The sequence below is a fragment of the Adiantum capillus-veneris genome, chromosome 11, assembly GCF_014529385.1.
Source record: "Adiantum capillus-veneris isolate H3 chromosome 11, ASM1452938v2, whole genome shotgun sequence".
Lineage (NCBI taxonomy): Eukaryota > Viridiplantae > Streptophyta > Polypodiopsida > Polypodiales > Pteridaceae > Adiantum > Adiantum capillus-veneris.
This window is the reverse complement of record NC_140941.1, coordinates 35,151,327-35,172,808: the sequence shown is the minus strand read 5'-3', so window position 1 is coordinate 35,172,808 and position 21,482 is coordinate 35,151,327. Positions and strand designations below refer to the sequence as shown.

The 21,482-nt window shown below is 44.1% G+C and overlaps 2 pseudogenes; one reads left to right on the top strand and one right to left on the bottom strand.

The window, feature by feature from the left end:
- The first annotated feature begins 302 nt into the window (after positions 1-302).
- On the top strand, positions 303-3,681 carry LOC147447095 (uncharacterized; annotated as a pseudogene).
- An 11,412-nt stretch (positions 3,682-15,093) lies between these two features.
- Positions 15,094-16,713, bottom strand: LOC147447094 (uncharacterized; annotated as a pseudogene).
- Between the last annotated feature and the right edge of the window lie 4,769 nt (positions 16,714-21,482).

Here is a 21,482-nt window from a genome sequence, read left to right as displayed (position 1 = left end):
ATAGGAGGCCAAGCCTGTTTTTTTTTGGGAAAAGGTAAAGCTGGAACTAAAGACTACATTAAAATAGAAAAAAATGACGAACACCATGGCATGGCATGCAGAGAGGTGGCGTCGCTACTGCAGTAGGCCCAGGGGTGTTGCGTGCACGTGGGCGATAGGGTGGCGAGGCAATCACAGGCGACTCAAAGGGGCAAGGGGACAGGTGGGGGCAAAGGAGAAGAAAATGCCAGTTGCATGGGGAAGACTGTGAGAGGGACCGAGGAGTTGAGAAAGGGGTCTGGAGCTGCCTTGAACGGGGCGTGTGGCTCGCAGTTGGGGGGAGGAACCAAGGGTCGATAGAGCTGAGGGCTGGCCATGAGGAGGGAGACAGTTTAAGCCAGGACCACCATGCAGGGTTGGGTGTTGCGTGCAGGTCGAGACTACAGAGCACGGCCATGACGAGGTGAAGGCCGCCAGAGGGGTGGAGGAGGGTTTGAGATTGCAGGACCCGTCAGTGAGGAGGGGTCGAGGTCCGCCAGCTGGGAATGCCTGAGGACTGCAAAGAAGGCTATAAGGGGATCAGGGGGGCTGCAGATTGGAGCCGCATATCAGGGCTACCAAGGCGTGAGGAGGATAACAGGGCCAAGAGGCTGGCCGACTACACAGGATGGCCATTGGAAGAGAGAGCATGACGAAGGAGGTGACAAGCTCTGGAGCAACTGGGTGCCTGAGTTAAAAGGGTACTTGTACTAGAGGGAGGAAAGAGAGCTGCAAGCAAGGTCCCACGTTGCCAATAGGGGTGCGCAATCCACCACACTAGAAGGGGAAGGAGGCAAGCTGGTCAAGTTCTTTTGCTCGTAGTGCATCAGAGATTGGCCAGATGCTATATCAATCATGGTGTTTTTCTAATGGGAGGTTCATTGTATATGCTTTGGTTTAAGTTAAGTGAATCATATTTAATCTTTATATGCTCATTTTTTAGCTAAATATATATCATCTTCTCTCATACTCTCATGCTTAGGTGAGAGTCGAGTATGCAAGGTGCTCAGGCATGAGTATGTGGATTCTCTCTATAGGAATAATGTGTAAATGTCTGAGAGTGTCAAGGCCTATTTATCTAGGGTTAAATGTGCTATGAGGGGTTAAGGATGAAAACCATAATTGCTTGATTTATGGTCAGGTGTATATAGTTAGGGTTGATCGGGTTCGAGCTTGGACATTAATTGTTTGCAGATTGGGAGTCTAGGTGTGTGTTTACTAGGGGATAGGGGTGTTGTGAGATCACTGGGCTATAGAGAGGCATTCACTGAGTGTGTTGGTGGTTTTCTCATTTCCCCTTTCCATCTTGTGGAGCCCCCACTGAGGATCACACTGATCGCTCAAGTGATGGCATGGTGCAATAACATGGTGCTAGATTGTGAGTTAGTGTTCTCAGGTGTGCAAGATGCTCAAGATTGGATGTCAGATGTGGAGCTCTGGATGTTATCGATGCGGATGCTGACCGACGAAAGCCAAGTCAAGGGCTATGCCGCTGGTGATGCGAGGAAAAGCCAAAGCTTGGTTCGAGGGGTTAGAAGTTCCCGATCGACAGTCATGGAAGGTGGTTCGAGCTCGGTTTATTGAAGACTTCTAGTAGAAAAATTCACCTGCAGAATTGGACGCAAAGTTCAACGTTTTGAAGCAAGATATAATTAAGTGGTGAATTTACAACCTTTTTAAATAAATTTGAAGATATTTGGCAGCAATTAGAATCTGCTACACAGTCTTGAGGCAACGACTACTTCAAGTTAGAGAGGTTTTTGGAGTGTCTACATCCAAAGATTAGAGAGAAGGTCGAGCTTGCCGATGTGGAAAGTTATGCAGATGTTGTCTCCTGAGCCAAGGCAAAGACCAGGAAAGCAAAGAAGAAGTTGGAGATGGGTTTGTTGAAGCCGGCGGACTATGGATATAGCTCAACAATGGAGTTGCTTCATGGCATGAAGCCAAAGGGGAGTTCAAGCGTCAAAGAGGTAGATGCTTTGCCATTGGTAAGCCATTATGGTCATTCATTTCAATTTGTACCTCCAGTTTGGTGTGCTGTTGTACAAGGGTCTGTTAGCCCAGCTAGCAAGGATGCGGTCTTAGCCGAAGAGTGTATGCATGAAGAATCAAATGAAGCTATGGATCATAGCTCGCAGGAAAAGTTTGAAGATGTTGACAAAGCGATGGTCGACGCTGTACAGGAAGAAGCTAGCCAGGGGGTTGGGCAACCTTGCGCTACCAATTGTATTGAAGAGTGGTAGCGCATTCCAAAAGGTGTGGACTATGTCAACATACGAGAGAACGAGGTGATAGATCATGGCTTTCTTTCTTGCTTAGCCGATGGTATGGTTGTAGAAGCGGTCCTAGATGAGCAAGTTGACATTCAAGAGCTAATGATTGAGCAATCCGATTTGCTCTCACCCGAAGTGGTTGAAGATGAAGTATCACAAGCTATGGTGGAAGAAGATTGGCATGGTAAGTTATGTATAGAGTGTATGCCATTTGAAGGACCTACAACAAAGGGTATGCTTGAGGAGCAGGTAGGCTTCGTTATCCAAGAAGCAGTGGTAGTGGAAGACAGGTTGCCAAAGGTGGGTGTTATGCTATTGATGGACATGCTTTTGAAAGTTTCTTTACAGGTAGTTTTTCATGGTTTGCAAAGCTCTCGTGATGAGAGGTATGCTATTGAAAGCTCTGTAGTAGCAGGTGAGACGACGATGGTGTATGGTGCAGATGCTTCACAGGTTGGTTTACAGGCTTGTATATAAAGCCGGCATATAGATACAGGTTGAAGGTCGATGTTATGTCAAGTTGCACGAGAGGTTGATTTTTGGGCTTACAGGTGCAAAAAAATGGTTTTATGCATGTACTAGAGACAGATGGCTGTGTTCAATGCCATGTATTTGATCCTGGCGGAGTTTGCATCAGAGTTGGGAGAGCCTATGGCTTTCCATTTGATCCAGGGGGGTTCTACAGCTGATAAAATCTCTCTCTCTATCTATATATTGCTTATGTACATACTAAGTACCAGGTTTCTTCTCTTATCTAAATAATGCTATGGTTGAGAATGAATGCTCAACGAGGGTTAGGCAATGATGGTACAACTGAAGATGGTCGGCCTATCAAAGTGCAAGAAGCCCAGGCATGATAATTTGTATGCAAATGACGAGAACATTGGGCAGGTACTTGATGCAGCTAGGAGAGAGGTATACCGAGATGGAGCACTTGCTAGTGAAAACTGTCAGTGTTTCTTCCTATCACATGTGGCAGGAGCAAATGTTTATATCACAAGGTTGGGAACGAGGCAAGGGATACTGTATGCAAGTGCTATCAGGTTTATGATATGGGCTTTGGAGCGAGATGTCTGCAGAAGACTCTACTACCAGGACAATGTATGTCAAATGTGGATTTTGACAGACCAAAGGTGGTTTTCGAGCTCAAGTACTGGTCGGGACACCTAGAAGTCTCATAGGTTGGTTGGGTGTAATCGTCAGCGAGAGCCATGATGTGTACCATATTGAATGCTTTCACTATTCTAGCAATTCCAAAGCTCTATGGATGCATGAATCCCAATGGTTAGCATCGACTCAATGGATGTGATTTTAAGGTTGCCGACACTTGTAGCAGTTTCGTTCTTCTTAGAGTGCGTTCGAGTATGTGGAGGTTAATATAGTGTACTTTTCATTTGATGCATGGAGTTTGCCTAGCAATTCAAGCGTGTGATACGAGGCCAAGCTTGATTTTTTTTGGGAAAAGGTAAAGCTGGAACTAAAGACTACATTAGAATAGAAAAAAATGATGAACGCCATGGCATGCAGAGTGGTGGCGCCGCTACTGCAGTAGGCCCAGGGGTGTTGCGTGCACGTGGGCGATAGGGTGGCGAGGCCATCACAGGCGACTAACACTACAAGAGGTACTTAATAGTAGCGACGCTCGCAGTGAGACGCTCAAATGTGAAAAACCACGACGTCGCTATAGGTGTCGCTATGGGCGTCGCTAAATTCCAAGTAACTTAGCGACGCTCATAGCGACGCCATCAGGGCTAAAAAAAATAATCGAGAGCGTCCGAAAACTCAGATCTCAGATCTGAGTTTTTGGTGCGCGCTCAAGCAAGCAAGGTAACGCGCGCTCTCCCTCTCTCTCTCTTTTTTCTCCACACACACACACACACAAGGAGAGGAAGGAGATCCAGGTATGCTCCTTCCCTCTCCTCACTCTCATGTTCCCTTCCCCTCTCTCTCTCTCCCTCTCTCTCTCTCTCTCTCTCTCACACACACACACACACACACACACATCGTGTTTTTGAGAGAGAGAGAGAGAGCACAAGCATAAACAAAAAACTCACACACATGCATAAATAAAGAATGCAGACACACATTGAGAGAGGAAAAGAGAGAGAGCATGCATAAACCAAAAACGCACACACACATGCATAAACAAAGAATGCACACTCACATTGTGAGAGAGAGAGAGAGAGAGAGAGAGAGAGAGAGAGAGAGAGAGAGAGAGAAGAAGAAGAAGAAGAAGAAGAAGAAGAAGAAGAGAGTCTTAACACCGTAGGAAACTATCCCAAGAGACCTGAAAGCTCTAGTCGACAGGAGTTGAACTCAAGACCTATTATTCATGAGGGAAATGGCATAACCAATCTATCACACTTCGGTGATAGAAAAGTTATACCATTTTTCTCCTTTTTTTTATTGGCATGCACACACACCCACACACACATATCCGAGAAGAAGAGAGTTTAATTTAACATCGTAGGAAACTAATTAAAGAGACCTAAAGATCTAGCCGACGAGAAGTTGAACTTAAAACCTGTTATTCAAGAGGGAAATGGCATAATCAATCTACCACACTTGGGTGATAGAAAGGTTATACCATTTTTCTCTTTTTATTGGCACACACACACCCACACACACACACACACAAGAAAAAGAGAGTTTTAACGTCGTAGGAAACTATCCCAAAAGACGTTAAAGATTAGGTTAGATGTAGACTTACGTTAAATTAGATTTAGGTTTATTTAAGTTAAATTAGATTAGATTTAGGTTTATTTAAGTTAAATTAGATTAGATTTAGGTTTATTTTTAGTTAGATTTACGTTTGATTAGATTTAGGTTTATTTATGTTAGATTTAAATTTACGTTAGATTTAGATTTACATTAAATTTAGATTTACGTTATATTAGATTAAATTTAGGTTTATTTAAATTATTTACCTGTTATTAAAGAGGGAAATGGCATAACCAATCTACCACACTTGGGTGATAGAAAGGTTATACCATTTTTCTCTTTTTATCGTTTAAGATAAGGTTAGACTTAGATTTACGTTAGATTAGATTTAAGTTTATTTAAGTTAGATTAGATTAGATTTAGATTTATTTTGAGTACACTGAAGGATTATACTGCCTACGCATTTGAAAGTGGCCGGTGTCTCAGTCACTGCGTCGGAGATGCTTAGAAGTGACTCGAACACTGCATTGGGGTCACCTAGAGGTCTGGATGATGAGCATTCATCGGACAGGGTTGCTATAGTTCACGGGAGGGACATGCCAAAGTGATATGCCTACCTCATCAATCGTATGTCCGATGAGACCATTATGACCCCTGAGGGGAAGCAAGTGATGGGCCGCATACAACAATTGTGTAGATATTAATGGGCCTCACATACAAATACTTCAATGCAAGAGTTTAATACTCTCACCTCTCCACCCCATCGATCCATGACGCAGGTGATAGGACGAAATCCGCCTCGAAGCTGGCCTAGCCGCCACTCCTCAGGGAGGAGATGACGACCAATCCAGACAGGCGGTGGCAGCAAAGTGACGCAGCAAGAGTTTGCATCAAGACGGGGAGTGGCGACTGGACCAAATTCAAGGAGGATTTTGTCCCATCAAAGCTAGTATTAAACTCTTGCGTTGAAGTATTGTATATGTGAGACCCATTCACATCTACACAGCTAGTAGCCCCATTGGTATGTCTTTTACCCTTCAATGGAGCGAATCACCACATGTTCAATTAGGTTAGATTTAAGATAAGATTTTGGATTGACTTTTTATATTAGAGTCTAACTTCAAGATTACGGTAAAAAAATTAGAGTTAGACAAACGGTGAAAAGATCTACTGTGAAAAGATGTTAAGATGCTATGAAATGCTACAGCTAGAGAAGAGGAAAAGGGGTTTTCCACTACATGCACTATCATGTAGACATGGGTGTGTAGATTTCTTGTACCCACAAATATAGGCATTGACCAATAAAGACGAGATTATAACCCAGTGGTTCTGATCTCCGTGCACCTCTAGACCGAGGCGTGCAGGGATTGGACATGACTAGAGAATGTGAGGTAGTTTACAGTGTGAACAGAGAGAGAGAGAGAGAGAGAGAGAGAGAGAGAGAGAGAGAGAGAGAGAGAGAGATAAAAGACAAAGAATGCCAATAGAAGATTAAATTTGTTGTCCAGGTTATAAGATTTTTACCCTCATTATGAGTAGTGATGAAGATGTGGAGCTGTCCAACCGAAACACCTATCTCTCAACGAGGATCTTATTTCCTTGTAATCAATGCAATGTGCGACGGACAAGACGTGTTTCTTTGCAGCACGTTTGCGAATTTGGCGAGTTCGATCCATCTATTATAGATCGAGTTGTTGCTAATTATAACTTGTCGGACTTTGACGCTGGCCAACAGGCAACAATCTTGCAACCCAATAGACGTGTTCGCAGGGGATTTGGTCAAATGGCATATGTGAGGCCACAAGATGTAGCCTCTGACAGCTTGGGGGATGATCACGCAGACGACATTCCCAACGAGGCAATGTTTGACCTCGAGATTGATGAAATGATCGAGACGATCATGGATTCAGAAAGGCTTATCTATGATGATACGAAAAATGAAGCCGATACGCCATTGTATAATGGAACACGTGTATCTAGATTGAAAGCGCTCCTGGTTCTTCTCAATATGCAGGCAAAGTTTGGATGGAGTGACACTAGCGTCACAGCGCTTTTCAGGTGATCTATTACAATTAGTTTACTTTAATAAAACTCTAAATGTATAATGATCTGATAGATTTTTACACAATTCTACCGTATTTTTATGTTGTGTAGATTGCTCAAAGAGCACATACTACCAGCTGATAATGTGATGCCAGATTCCCGAGAGGAAGCAAGAAAGATTTTGCGAAACTTGGGGATGGATTACAATTTGATCCACGCTTGTCCTAATGACTGCATTCTTTTCAGAGGGGAATACATAGACATGGAGAAGTGTCCAAAATGTGATTCCGAGAGATATCGAGTAGATCTCCACGGAACAAAAATTCCGCAAAAGGTTTTGAGACATTTTCCTTTGCTTCCTCGCATCAAGCATTTCTTCGAATGTAAGTCCATGCCCGCCCTAGCATCATGGCATGAGGAGAATAAATCTTCAGATGGTGTGTTATGGATTCTTGCAGATTGCGCAGCCTGGAAACATATAGATGGAACATGGTCAGATTTTGCCAGGGAAGCTCGGAATTTGCGCTTAGGCCTGGCTATGGATGGCGTAAATCCATTTGGTCAAAGATCAAAATCTTACAGTCTATGGCCCGTTGTCATCGTCAACTACAACATTGCCCCGTGGTTGACTACGAAGAAGGGGCACCTATGGCTAAGTTTGATTGTGTCGGGACGATATAAAGTGAAGAATATGGATGTGTATCTTCGTCCACTATTGGAAGAGCTACAACAATTGTGGATTGGCATAGAAGTGGTGGATATGAGCCGACACACAGGTCGACGGAATACTTTGATCAAAGGCATTATAATGTGGACCATGCATGACTATCCCGGACTAACAGAATGCTAAGGTGACCTATTTACACTCCTCACTCAGACACTGTAAATCTTGGTTTTTCTCAAGCTGATCTATTATCATGTGTATATATGCAGGGCTTCAAACAAGTGGATACAGAGCATGTGTCACATGTGGACCTAGACTAAATGCATGTAGGGCACCCTCATTGAAGAAGCAAATCTACGAAGGTCATCAAGCATATCTTCCAGAGAATCATGTTTACACGACGACTTTTTGGGAAGAGAGCCACCGAGGATGTCTGCACAAGCATGGTTCGAGCAGAAGGAGATGTGCGATGACGGATTGCCCCCAGCGATGAAGAGACTATCTCTATGGTACGAGTTACCATACTGGCCTTGACTCATGATCAATCACTTGCTTGATCCAATGCACATATTCATGAATGTGGGTAATCTACTATGGGACCATCTGACCGGTAAAGCTTACCGGTTTGAAGTCACATGACTGGCATAAAATATGTCAGGTATGTTCATAGTGGAATATATCATAGTGAGAATTGTGTAACAAATTCGTGTGTGGACTTTAATATCATTGCTCTAGTGTTTTGTAGTTTATTTTACCGGTTGCCATTGAGGTAACGGATCTCACAAAAGGAGATCAACGTAGACTCCATACCATTCGCCAAAATAAACGCTACGGAGGTTGTGTGCATGTTTAAGAAACATTTTCCTACTACCATGCTAACCATTCAGGTGCATCTTCTTGTTCACATAGTTGATGAGGTGGAAATAGCTGGCACAGTACATTCCAGATGGATGTTCTTTTTAGAACGTTTCATGAAAACGCTCAAGGGATATGTGCGTCAGAAGGCACGTCCGTAGGGTAGCATGGAAGAAGGTTGGCTGGTATCAGAGTCCTTAGTGTACATTGGAGAGTGGCTAGACGGATTTGATAAAGCCCGAGACACGCTATGGAGAACCATAGATGATGAGCGCATATCTGGGATTGTCATGTGCAATCTCGGTGTTGAAAAGAAGATGACGGAAGATCTAGAGGCTAAAATCAACCGATTTTACATGCTTCACAATCCAGTGATGCAAAAGTAGATTTCACAATATGAGGATGCAAAACAAGAGCGACAAAGGGCACGAATCGAGTGGAGACGGGGAAGACAACCACCGATGCACTATCCGACGGGTCTGGAGAGCCTACCAACATTCATGAGCTTAAGATGGTTGCACAACCAATTGAAAAGCGCACAACAGTGTGGTAAAGAAGTGATTGAGGAGGAGTGGGAGTACTCTCAGGGTTGCGCGATCAAGGTAATTTTGCAATGTACGACTAGTTACTTTCTAGATGTTTGAATGGCCACTCATAATCTTTGTTGGTTGTAGTATAAGTTATACACATCAACATGGTGTAAAGGTCGACATTTTAGGGTGGAACGGATCGACAAAAAGCGGTTTACTCAAGATTGTGGAATCATGGCAAAATTTGAACAGTCTAGTCAACGGCGGTCCTCTGATGCAGATCCTGTGGTGGCAAAACTCACTTACTTCAGCACGCTACAAGGATTTTGAGGATCGATTATAGAGGATTTTTTGTCGACTTGTTTGACGTGCGATGGTTCAAGATAATCATGGAGGGTCGCAACACTACTGCGCGTAGAGGAGAGTCTGGTTTTCTTGAGGTGGATTCAACTAAGAAATGGACTGACCTAAGAGACACTTTCGTACTACTCTAGCATTGTGAACAAGTAAGTATGTAAATAGTAACATCCCATTTTAGAATTTATGTGCTTGGATGCCCTCATGTAAGTTATGTGGCTCTGGCAGGTGATATTTCATCCTACATAGTCTGCATCAAACTGGTGGTACGTCATAGAGGTAGCCCCTCGTAGTGCACGGATGTATGAAGGCTACCATGTGCCAATCACAGCGACATCAATGGAGGAGATATGAGAAGATGCTCAGTCAGAAGCCGTTGAGGTGGTGCCAAACGAACATCAAGCTGCTACTCTCTATGGAGTGCATGTAGAGGATTTACAAAATAAAAAGGAGGACATTTGTTTAAACGGAGAGCTCTATATAGATATAGGAAGTTATGCTGAGCTATGCGAGGATGAGAGAGAGATCTCTTAAAGCCATAAATATTGTATTTGAACAATTTTGCTCCGTTTTGTAAAAACTCTGGCTCTCTAAGTACCTTCCATGTTGTATAACGCTCTTTTGATTTTGCGCTCACATCCTGGGAAATCCATGGCCACATGCATCCAACATGTTTAAAAGTAGGTCTACCGTGGATCTTCTCACGTGGCACGCGAACCATCACTCAAATGATGGAATGATGTGTGTCCCTGCCGATTCATCTACATGGAGGCACATCGAAACTCATGGCCAGAGTTTGGGTTGGAGCCTCGACACTTGAGGCTTGGGTTAGCAAGTGATGGTGTCAACCCCTTCGGCACTAAGTCTACTTCATGGAGCACTTAGCTTGTGGTGATCGTCAACTACAATATTCCACCATGGGAGACAACCAAGAAGGGCAATATTCTTCTTTCCTTGCTTGTGCCAGGGAAGTACAAAGTGTCAAATATTGACATTTACCCTGAGCCCCTCATCGAGTAGTTGGAGGAGTTATGGAGAGGCATTCTTGTTGTTGATTTCTCACTTGCAAAGGGGGGGAGAGAGGCCCAAGTGAGGGGAATCCTTATGTGGACTACGCATGACTATCCTGGGCTTGGAGAGATTTCTGGTAACCCGCTTTCCTCTATCTCTCTTTCCCTCTTTCCCTCTCTCCCTTTAGTTCACTTTAGTTCACTCGTCTCTCTAACCATATGATATGTATGCAAGGTTGTCCATATCGGGGCACAATACAGGTCCTACTTGCGGGCCATCATTGGTGACAGAGAGGCCCGATTCCTTGCGCAAGGTAATCTATCCAAACAACCATCGTTTATTATCCCAAGGGCATAACAAGCACAAGGCTCCAATAAATGGTAAGACTCCTCTAAAGCTCACAATGGCAGATTGGGCAACCATTTGGGAAGAACACCACAACAACAATCCGACTCTGTGTCCTCCACCAAAAGGTATGTCAAGGTATTTCATATTTTTAAGGCTTCCATATTGGAACGACTTAAAAATACAACACCTCTTGGATCCTATGCACATATTCAAGAATGTATCCCAAACACTATGGGACCACATTATTGGCAGGAAGGACTCTTTGGGTGCGAGGGAGGATTTGAGGCTTTTAAAACGTCTCCCCGCCTCTGCTACTCCACGGCATGCCTCAAATGGAAAGATTGTGCTTCATAAAGCACCATGGATGCTAGCCAAAGAAGAATCAGACAAGGTGAAGGGTACCATTGCCTCTATTCGCAAACCAATAGGATACATGAGGTCGCTAAAGGGAGTTTTCACAAAAGCAAAGAACGGTGGAAGCGTTCAATTGTATGGGTTGAAGTCTCATGATTGGCACAAGATACTTCAGGTAATCTTCATACTCCCTATTCTATCTATAGTTTGTGTATATGACTATCACTCACTTTCTCTTTCCCCGATTTACATTGTAGTTCATTCTGCCAGTGAGTATGTTTATATGTCGGGACAAGAAATTCAGAGATGCTGTTTTCAAACTAGGAGAGCTAGTAAGGTACACCACAAGACTCCACTCAACTACACCCTTTTTATGTTCAACTAGCACTTAGTGTATCCTTGTGTCCCTCTCTTGCAGATTTGTGAGCTCCAAGGAAATCGAAATAGATGCTATTCCTACTTCTCAAACACTTGCAACAAAAACTGTGTGTGCCATTGAAGATGCATTTCTTCAATCGGTCCTTCTTAGTCAAATTCACCTCTTGGTTCACATGGTGGTGGAGATAGCTATATGTGGAATAGTACACGCACGATGGATGTTCTTCTTAGAGAGGTTTTTAAAGACTCTCAAAGATTTTGTGCAGCTACGGTCTCAACCAGAGGCATGTATGGCGGAAGGGTGGACGTTCAAGAAGCATTTGTTTATATATCAGAGTATTTGGCACAAGTTGATCCTTCAATGCCTCACATGTGGTCAGACGAGGAAGATGCAAGGATGACTTCACACTTGCCAAGTGGAAAGGGGAAACTACTTTACATGGATATGAATCTATCCCGAGTGGTTGATAACTTTTGCATTCTCAATGCAAAGATTATGACCAAGTGGGTGGACTTGTGGACAGTGGCAAAGGCAAGGCGTTTGCAAGAGAGGTAAGCATGGACGTTGTTTTCAAACTAGGAGAGCTAGTAAGGTACACCACAAGACTCCACTCAACTACACCCTTTTTATGTTCAACTAGCACTTAGTGTATCCTTGTGTCCCTCTCTTGCAGATTTGTGAGCTCCAAGGAAATCGAAATAGATGCTATCCCTGCTTCTCAAACACTTGCAACAAAAACTGTGTGTGCCATTGAAGATGCATTTCTTCAATCGGTCCTTCTTATATAGTCAAATTCACCTCTTGGTTCACATGGTGGTGGAGATAGCTATATGTGGAATAGTACACGCACGATGGATGTTCTTCTTAGAGAGGTTTTTAAAGACTCTCAAAGATTTTGTGCAGCTACGGTCTCAACCAGAGGCATGTATGACGGAAGGGTGGACGTTCAAGAGGCATTTGTTTATATATCAGAGTATTTGGCACAAGTTGATCCTTCAATGCCTCACATGTGGTCAGACGAGGAAGATGCAAGGATGACTTCACACTTGCCAAGTGGAAAGGGGAAACTACTTTACATGGATATGAATCTATCCCGTGTGGTCAATAACTTTTGCATTCTCAATGCAAAGATTATGACCAAGTGGGTGGACTTGTGGACAGTGGCAAAGGCAAGGCGTTTGCAAGAGAGGGAAGCATGGAAACAACCACATGGAGGAAGGAGGACACCTCCAGTGCCTAGAAACCTTGCATGTTTCCCAGATCTCATTAGTGCAGAGTAGATTCATGAGAGAATGACAGAGGCAAAAGCACGCGGAGAAGACATCACCAACAAAGAATGGGAGTATGCACGAGGTTGCGTACCAAAGGTAGAGTACTCATATACCTAAACCATATTGTAACGCTATTTTTTGAAATTATCTTTAATATGTATTTGATAAATTGATATGTTTTACTATTTTGTAGTGCCTTTCCTTTAACTCTATGTGGTCAAAGGGTCGTCACTTTCGTACGCACCACATTGACAAGCGTAGAACCACCATGGATTGTGCCATCATGGGCAGCTTTGACATAGACGGTGATGAAGCCAGGTACTGCAGAGCTATTGAAACAATACTAGAAGTTAATTTAGAACCTTTCATACCTTCATCTTCGATTGCAAGTGGTTTGCAAATGTGTCTAGACGACATGAGAATGGTCTCTACATGGTGGACTCTAGTGTGCATCACACAAAGAGGTATCACAATTTAGTTTTACCGTGCAATTGTAAGCAGGTGAGTGACATGTACCTTTTTTATTCTTATTTGCTTGTAGCGTTAGTTATACCAATGTTACTCACTTTGAGCTTCTATTTTATAGGTCATACATATCCCAACAATCCACCAACCAAAACTTTGGTTCGTAATTCCCGTAACACCTCGGGGGAGAACCATTTTTTTCACTAATGAAGTGGAGACTATCTTCGAACCTCTTCTACCTCCGACTTTGGATGAGGTGGAAACAGAGGAGAGAGAGGTCGATGAATCAAGTCCAGCGGCAGCAAGTCTTAGCAAGGATGATCGTCATGATGATGAAGATGATGAGATGGAGGATGACGAACTCAAAGATGATGAAGGCAATGCATCCACAAATGACAATTCCGTTTCTCTCTTTAATGATTTAGGAGCCATGGGATTAGAATTGGATGATGCTTCATGTAGAGATCTTTTGGAAGATGATTCATAAACATTTTGCATTTATGAAGTTTTTTGGTCGTGTAATCCATTTATCTCTCTCTCCCTCCTCTTCCTCTCTTTAGATTTGAGAATATACTCAATTATGTTAATCAATTGACAATGATTATTCTAATTGTAACCAAGTGTAATATTATATCCCCCGTCCCCTTCTCCCCCTCCCCCCCCCCCCCCCCCCTCTCTCTCTCTCTCTCTCTCTCTCTCTCTCTTCTTTTTTAAATTTGAAAATTATGTACAATATTCTTTAATGTTTATTGAGAGGAGGAAAACACCAAAATTTGAAGGGGGGGAGGGGTTAAGCCAAAAATTGAAGTTTAGGTGCTTAATTTTGGCTGTCGAATATAACAACGGTAATTCGCCCGGTAATAACAGCGATAATAACCGTGATAATAAGAGCGGAAACAATCGCGGTAATATTTTAATCACCTGTCTCCTTGCCCCTTTAAGTCACCTGTGATGGCCTCGCCACCCTATCGCCCACGTGCACGCAACACCCTTGGTCCTACTGTACACGCCACTTCTCTGCATGCCATGGCGTTGGTCGCTTTTTCTATTTTAATGTAGTGTTTAGTTCGAGCTTTACCTTTTCCCTAAAAAAATCAGGCTTGGCCTCGTATCACACGCTTGAATTGCTCGGTGAACTCCATGCATCCAATGAAAACACTATATTAACCTCCACATACTCGAACGCACTCTAAGAAGAGCAAAACTGCTACAAGTGTCGGCAACCTTCAAATCGCATCCATTGAGTCGATGCTAACCATTGGGATTCATGCATCCATAGAGCTTTGAAATTGCCAGAATAGGGAAAGCATTCAACATGGTACACATCATGGCTCTCTCTGATGATTACACCCAACCAACCTTTGAAACTTCTGGGTGTCCCGACCAGTACTTGAGCTCAAAAACCACCTTTGCTCTGCCAAAATCCACATTTGACATACACTGTCCTGGCAGTAGAGTCTCCTGTAGACAACTCGCTCCAAAACCCATATCATAAACCTGATAGCACTTGCATAAAGTATCCCTTGCCTCGTTCTCAACCTTGTGATATAAACATTTTCTCCTACCACCTGTGATAGGAAGAAACACTGACAGTTTCCACTAGCAAGTGCTCCATTTCCGTATACCTCTCTCCTAGTTGCATGAAGTACCTACCCAATGTTCTCGTCATTTGCCTGCAAATTGTCATGCCTGGGCTTCTTGCACTTCGATAGGCCGACCATCTTTAGTTGTACCATCATTGCCCAACCCCTCGTTGAGCATTCATGTTGAACCATAGCATTATTTAGATAAGAGATGATTGCATATTAAAAAACTGGTACTTAGTATGTACATAAGCAATATATAGATAGAGAGAGAGATTTTATCAGTTGTAGAATCCCCCTAGATCAAATGGAAAGCCATAGGCTCTCCCAACTGTGATGTAAACTCCGCCAGGATCAAATACATGGCATTGAACACAGCCATCTGTCTCTAGTACATGCATAAAACCATTTTTTTGCACCTGTAAGCCCAAAAATCAACCTCTCGTGCAACTTGACATAACATCGACCTTCAACCTATATCCATACGCCGGCTTCATTTACAAAACAAGCCTGTAAACCAACCTGTGAAGCATCTGCACCATACACCATCGTCGTCTCACCTGCTACTACAGAGCTTTCAATAGCATACCTCTCATCACGAGAGCTTTGCAAACCATGAAAAACTACCTGTAAAGAAACTTTCAAAAGCATGTCCATCAATAGCATAACACCCACCTTTGGCAACCTGTCTTCCACTACCACTGCTTCTTGGATAACGAAGCCTACCTGCTCCTCAAGCATACCCTTTGTTGTAGGTCCTTCAAATGGCATACACTCTATACATAACTTACCATGCCAATCTTCTTCCACCATAGCTTGTGATACTTCATCTTCAACCACTTCGGGTGAGAGCAAATCGGATTGCTCAATCATTAGCTCTTGAATGTCAACTTGCTCATCTAGGACCGCTTCTACAACCATACCATCGGCTAAGCAAGAAAGAAAGCCATGATCTATCACCTCGTTCTCTCGTATGTTGACATAGTCCACACCTTTTGGAATGCGCTACCACTCTTCAATACAATTGGTAGCGCAAGGTTGCCCAACCCCCTGGCTAGCTTCTTCCTGTACAGCGTCGACCATCGCTTTGTCAACATCTTCAAACTTTTCCTGCGAGCTATGATCCATAGCTTCATTTGATTCTTCATGCATACACTCTTCGGCTAAGACCGCATCCTTGCTAGCTGGGCTAACAGACCCTTGTACAACAGCACACCAAACTGGAGGTACAAATTGAAATGAATGACCATAATGGCTTACCAATGGCAAAGCATCTACCTCTTTGACGCTTGAACTCCCCTTTGGCTTCATGCCATGAAGCAACTCCATTGTTGAGCTATATCCATAGTCCGCCGGCTTCAACAAACCCATCTCCAACTTCTTCTTTGCTTTCCTGGTCTTTGCCTTGGCTCAGGAGACAACATCTGCATAACTTTCCACATCGGCAAGCTCGACCTTCTCTCTAATCTTTGGATGTAGATACTCCAAAAACCTCTCTAACTTGAAGTAGTCGTTGCCTCAAGACTGTGTAGCAGCTTCTAATTGCTGCCAAATATCTTCAAATTTATTTAAAAAGCTTGTAAATTCACCACTTAATTATATCTTGCTTCAAAACGTTGAACTTTGCGTCCAATTCTGCAGGTGAATTTTTCTACTAGAAGTCTTCAATAAACCGAGCTCGAACCACCTTCCATGACTGTCGATCGGGAACTTCTAACCCCTCGAACCAAGCTTTGGCTTTTCCTCGCATCACCAGCGGCATAGCCCTTGACTTGGCTTTCGTCGGTCAGCATCCGCATCGATAACATCCAGAGCTCCACATCTGACATCCAATCTTGAGCATCTTGCACACCTGAGAACACTAACTCACAATCTGGCACCATGTTATTGCACCATGCCATCACTTGAGCGATCAATGTGATCCTCAGTGGGGGCATCACAAGATGGAAAGGGGGAAATGAGAAAACCACCAACACACTCAGTGAATGCCTCTCTATAGCCGAGTGATCTCACAGCACCCCTATCCCCTAGTAAACACACACCTGGACTCCCAATCTGCAAACAATTAATGTCCAAGCACGAACCCGACCAACCCTAACTGTATACACCTGACCGCAAATCAAGCAATCATGTTTTTCATCCTTAATCCCTTAGAGCACCTTTAACCATAGATAAATAGGGCTTCACACTCTCAGACATTAACATACACAATATTCCCATAGAGAGAATCCACATACTCATGCCTGAGCACCTCGCATACTCAACTCTCTCATAAGCATGAGAGTATGAGAGAAGATGATATATATTTAGCTAAAAAATGAGCATATGAAGATTAAAGATGATTCACTTAACTTAAACCAGAGCATATACAATGAACCTCCCATTAGAAAAACACCATGATTGATATAGCATCTGGCCAATCTCTGATGGACTACGAGCAAAAGAACTTGACCAGCTTGCCTCCTTCCTCTTCTTGTGTGGTGGATTGTGCACCCTTATTGGCAACGTGGGAACGTTCTTGCAACTCTCTTTCCTCCCTGTAGTACAAGTACCCTTTTAACTCATGTAATCAGTTGCTCTAGAGCTTGTCACCTCCTTCGTCATGCTCTCTCTTCCAATGGCGATCCCTCATGTAGGTCGCTTTCGATACTATTGATCCCCTCCTTATATGGCTACCAGCTTTTTTAAAAAACCCTCCATCCTTGCACTCTAGTGGCCCTTAAATTCCTCTTGTATTTAGCACCTGCCGCGTCCAACAACACCCACAATCAGCGCCCTCTACTGATCCAAGCCAGCTCCTCCCCTCTAGAGATCATTGCTCCTCTGCATGGCCCTTTACACACTCGACATCCTCCTCCTTGAGCATGTAGCCACAACCTCTCTAAACCCGTTCTTTGTAGCTAGGGAACCTGCCTTCAGCCCCCTGGACATGAGGTTCTCACCTCTCCTCCTCTGTAGTCGGCGAGCCTCTTGGCCCTGTTACCCTCGTCACGCCTTGGCGGCCCTGATATGGCGGCTCCAATCTGCAGCCCCCCTGATCCCGTTATAGCCTTCTTTGCAGTCATGAGGCCTTCCCAGCTGGCGGACCTTGACCCCTCCTCACTGACGGGTCCTGCAATCTCAAACCCTCCTCCACCCCTCTGGCGGCCTTCACCTCCTCATGGCCGTGCTCTGTAGTCTCGACCTGCATGCAACGCCCAACCCTGCAACTGGTGGCCCTGGCTTATGAAAACTGTCTCCCTCCTCATGGCCAGCCCTCAACACTATCGACCTTGGGTTCCTCCCCCCAACTGCGAGCCACACCCCCCGTTCAAGGCAGCTCCCGACCCTTTTCTCAACTTCTCTGTCCCTCTCACAGTCTTCCCCATGCAAGTGGCATTTTCTTCTCCTTTGCCTCCACCTATCGCCTTGTCCTTTTGACACTACAAGAGGTTGTGTTCTCTTGTGACGCTTTTAGCGACAAAAATACATTGGGTTTTTATAACCCACGGCATCGCTAAAAGCATGAATATGGGGACGTTGCTATAACAGTCGCTATCGGCATCGCTATAATCGTCTCTATATAGCGACGCCTATAGCAACATTTGCAGGCCATCTATAACGACGCTTATAGTGACGCTGCAGAGCCTTATATAGCGACGTTCATAGCGACTTCCGAGAGGAAATTTTTTTGGTGGCAAGGCATTCACCCATCAACCATATTGAATGTTTCATTAATTGGTTCACCTTTGAAAAAAAGTGCAAAGGTAGATATAGACTCAAAATAGTCACCCACAAGATAATATAACCATTAACTCCATCATCCATAGTGAGTATTGTTTGCAAAATAAAGATACAAAATTGACAAGAGTGAATTGATGAAAGTAAATCAATGACAATTGTACACATATGCAAAATCACTTGATTGTTAAACTTTACAAATGTAATAGTTACAAACCATTGTCATTATTGAAAAAATATACATGGTTTTCAAAAAGACTTATAAAATTCATCTCATGATACATAAGCTATGAATAAAAGAAACTAATGATATCTAGCTACGGCTAAACTGACGTCGTCTAATCAGACGTCTCATCGCGTCCAAGCGACATATCTGTCAGATTCTGCAAAAAAAAACAATAAGACAGCTTTTTGTAAGTATAAACATATAGCGACATTTATAAAATAATACAACAAATAGAAAAGAGTAAACCCTAATACTAACCATGCCGCCGGGAGAACTGAGAATGTCCATCAGGGCATTTAAGCCCTTCCTGCCTGCGTACTCGCGCTCGTACTGTGTGGGATCACGTCCTGTCATCGACCACTATCAAAACATACAAAGAATCCATTATGTTAGAATTTAAAAACCCATAAACCCTAAACTATCAAACATAGAGAGGAATACAAAAACACTTACAAAATCGGCCTCAAATGATGCCCACCCGTCGCTCCCCAAGTGGTGTGAGCTCCCTGCCTCTACTCGCGCTCTGGCTGTCTCCTTTTGTTGCTTCCACTTGTCGAGATTCTCGCGCGGTGCTTTCTTCGCATTCTTCCAATCTTCTTTGGCCAGCCAATCTGGTCTGTTCCACCCATGCTTGATTGCTTTTTGCACTTCGGAATGCTTGTGCTTGCAGTGTTCGCGCATTCGAACCTTCATCACATCTTCATTGAAGCACTAATCCCGTGTTGGAACGAGAAACTTGTCATGAAGAATGCTGATGACTCTGTCTTTTAAATCATTCGGTACTTCACTCCAGGTGTTTAGTATGTAGTGTCTAAACACCTGAGAGCAAAGACCACGCGTGCGCGAAATCACCTTCTTGCCTTCATCATCCAAGATGATGCCGCTGTTGAAGTCGACGGAGTAAGGCAAGCCCTCTAGCCACTGACGCGTGAACCTGGGTGTCTCGACAGGGATCTCTAGCTACGTGTCGACGAGGGTACGGACGTCAGGTGTCTCCACTGGAGTCTGAGCCCCGAAGCGAGGAGTGTCCACTGGAGTGACTCCTGGAGGAGTAGCTAGTGGTGTGTAGCTGCTAAGAACGACAGTCAGCCGCACAAAACCTGGTGTCGATGGTGATGCCGTGGCTGGTGTCCGGGCAGGCAAATAAGGGGAGGGTAAAGAGCCTCGTCGAACACGAGGTGGTGTTGAAGCATCGGCGGTGGCATCCCCACAACAACCGCCACTGCCAGCACTAGAGCGTCGGTGCGTAGACGAGTGTGAAGATCATCTCTTTGACACCGAAGCTTCGGAGCGCATTGAATGCTCCGAAATAGAGGGAGATGCGGATGGAGTAGGAATGTGTGATGGTGCGCCAGAGCGATGACGCTCCACGTACCACTGTCTCTGATGGGGTGACAAAGAAGAAAGAAACTCCTCATCATTCGTAACTGCATTAAACACACAAACATTTAAACTTAATATTGAATGAATGGAGTTGAAAACATGGACAAGTAGATAGATAGATAGAGAGAGAGAGAGAGAGAGAGAGAGAGAGAGAGAGAGGAGGTGCTCGTCGTCCCTGCTTGTGAGAACATACCTAGAGCATACGTACCTGGAGTGGATGCAAAGACCATTAAATACAATGACACAATGACGCATATAAATACAATGACACAATGACTCAATGACGCGTTCTTCTTCTATTCAACTTGAGTGATGGAAGAGGCAAGTCGATCACTCATAATTTTCAATCGAAAGTGATACAAGACTTGCAAGGCAAAGTTATCTTCTCCTCAAACGGAGCTCTAAAGTTATGACAGTTCCAATTTAGAAGGCTTTGGAGATCCCTGGGGACACGGGAAAGTGCAGATAGGTGGTCAGAGCTGATGTCAGTAGACAGATGCGAAGTGCTCAAGTTGGGGTGCATGCCGATCTTTTTGGATCATCAATCAAAGCTCAAGTGGGCAAGTTATGGCCAATTGAAGATTTATCATGGGCTAGTTATGTGCCAATTGACTGTCTCTATAGGCATGCCATCTGGAGATTTCTTAGCCTTGCCAAGAATTTTGAGGGTAGTATGTGACATGTGGAGTCAACAAGAATTGATGGCTTGTTTATCAAAGTCACAATTGCCGAGGTACAACTGGTTGAGGTTTTGGTACAATTACTCGCGGTGGTGGCAGGTGTTTTTTCACGATACTTAGGCACTACATTCGAGGCCACTCAGGACCAAGAATTCGGAGCTGATGATGGGGGTTAAAGCCAATAACTCAAGCTCCTAGTAGGATCTTAAGAGCAGACCATCTGACCCTGATGCAAAAAACTAGAAGAGGCTAAAAGGGTACTAAAAAAAAAAACATTTGTGTGAGCATGGGAGTTTTTTCAACACTATGAAGGGGGAATCTCCCAAGCGGTGCCACGTGATGAATACAAATCCCATATGCGATCGTGGCCCTTCGAAATCATGACATATATATTGCGGGTGGTGCCCCTCATTAGATGTCCAAGAGAAGGAAAAGAGAGCTCCCCTTAGTACTGGCTATGGTGTCATGGTCTACCACTTTGCAGTGGCTGCTGCGTGCATGCAGGTGGGTGCTTGCGGTGGTGTTGGTGGTGGTTTTGGCTCATAAGAGAACTATGATGTGTTGATTTGATCATTAGCATTGCCGGCCATCGGATGGCAAAGCAAGCACTTGATGATGTGGCAATCCCATCGGCAGCTGCTCCCGTGCCCCTAAGGGGCCC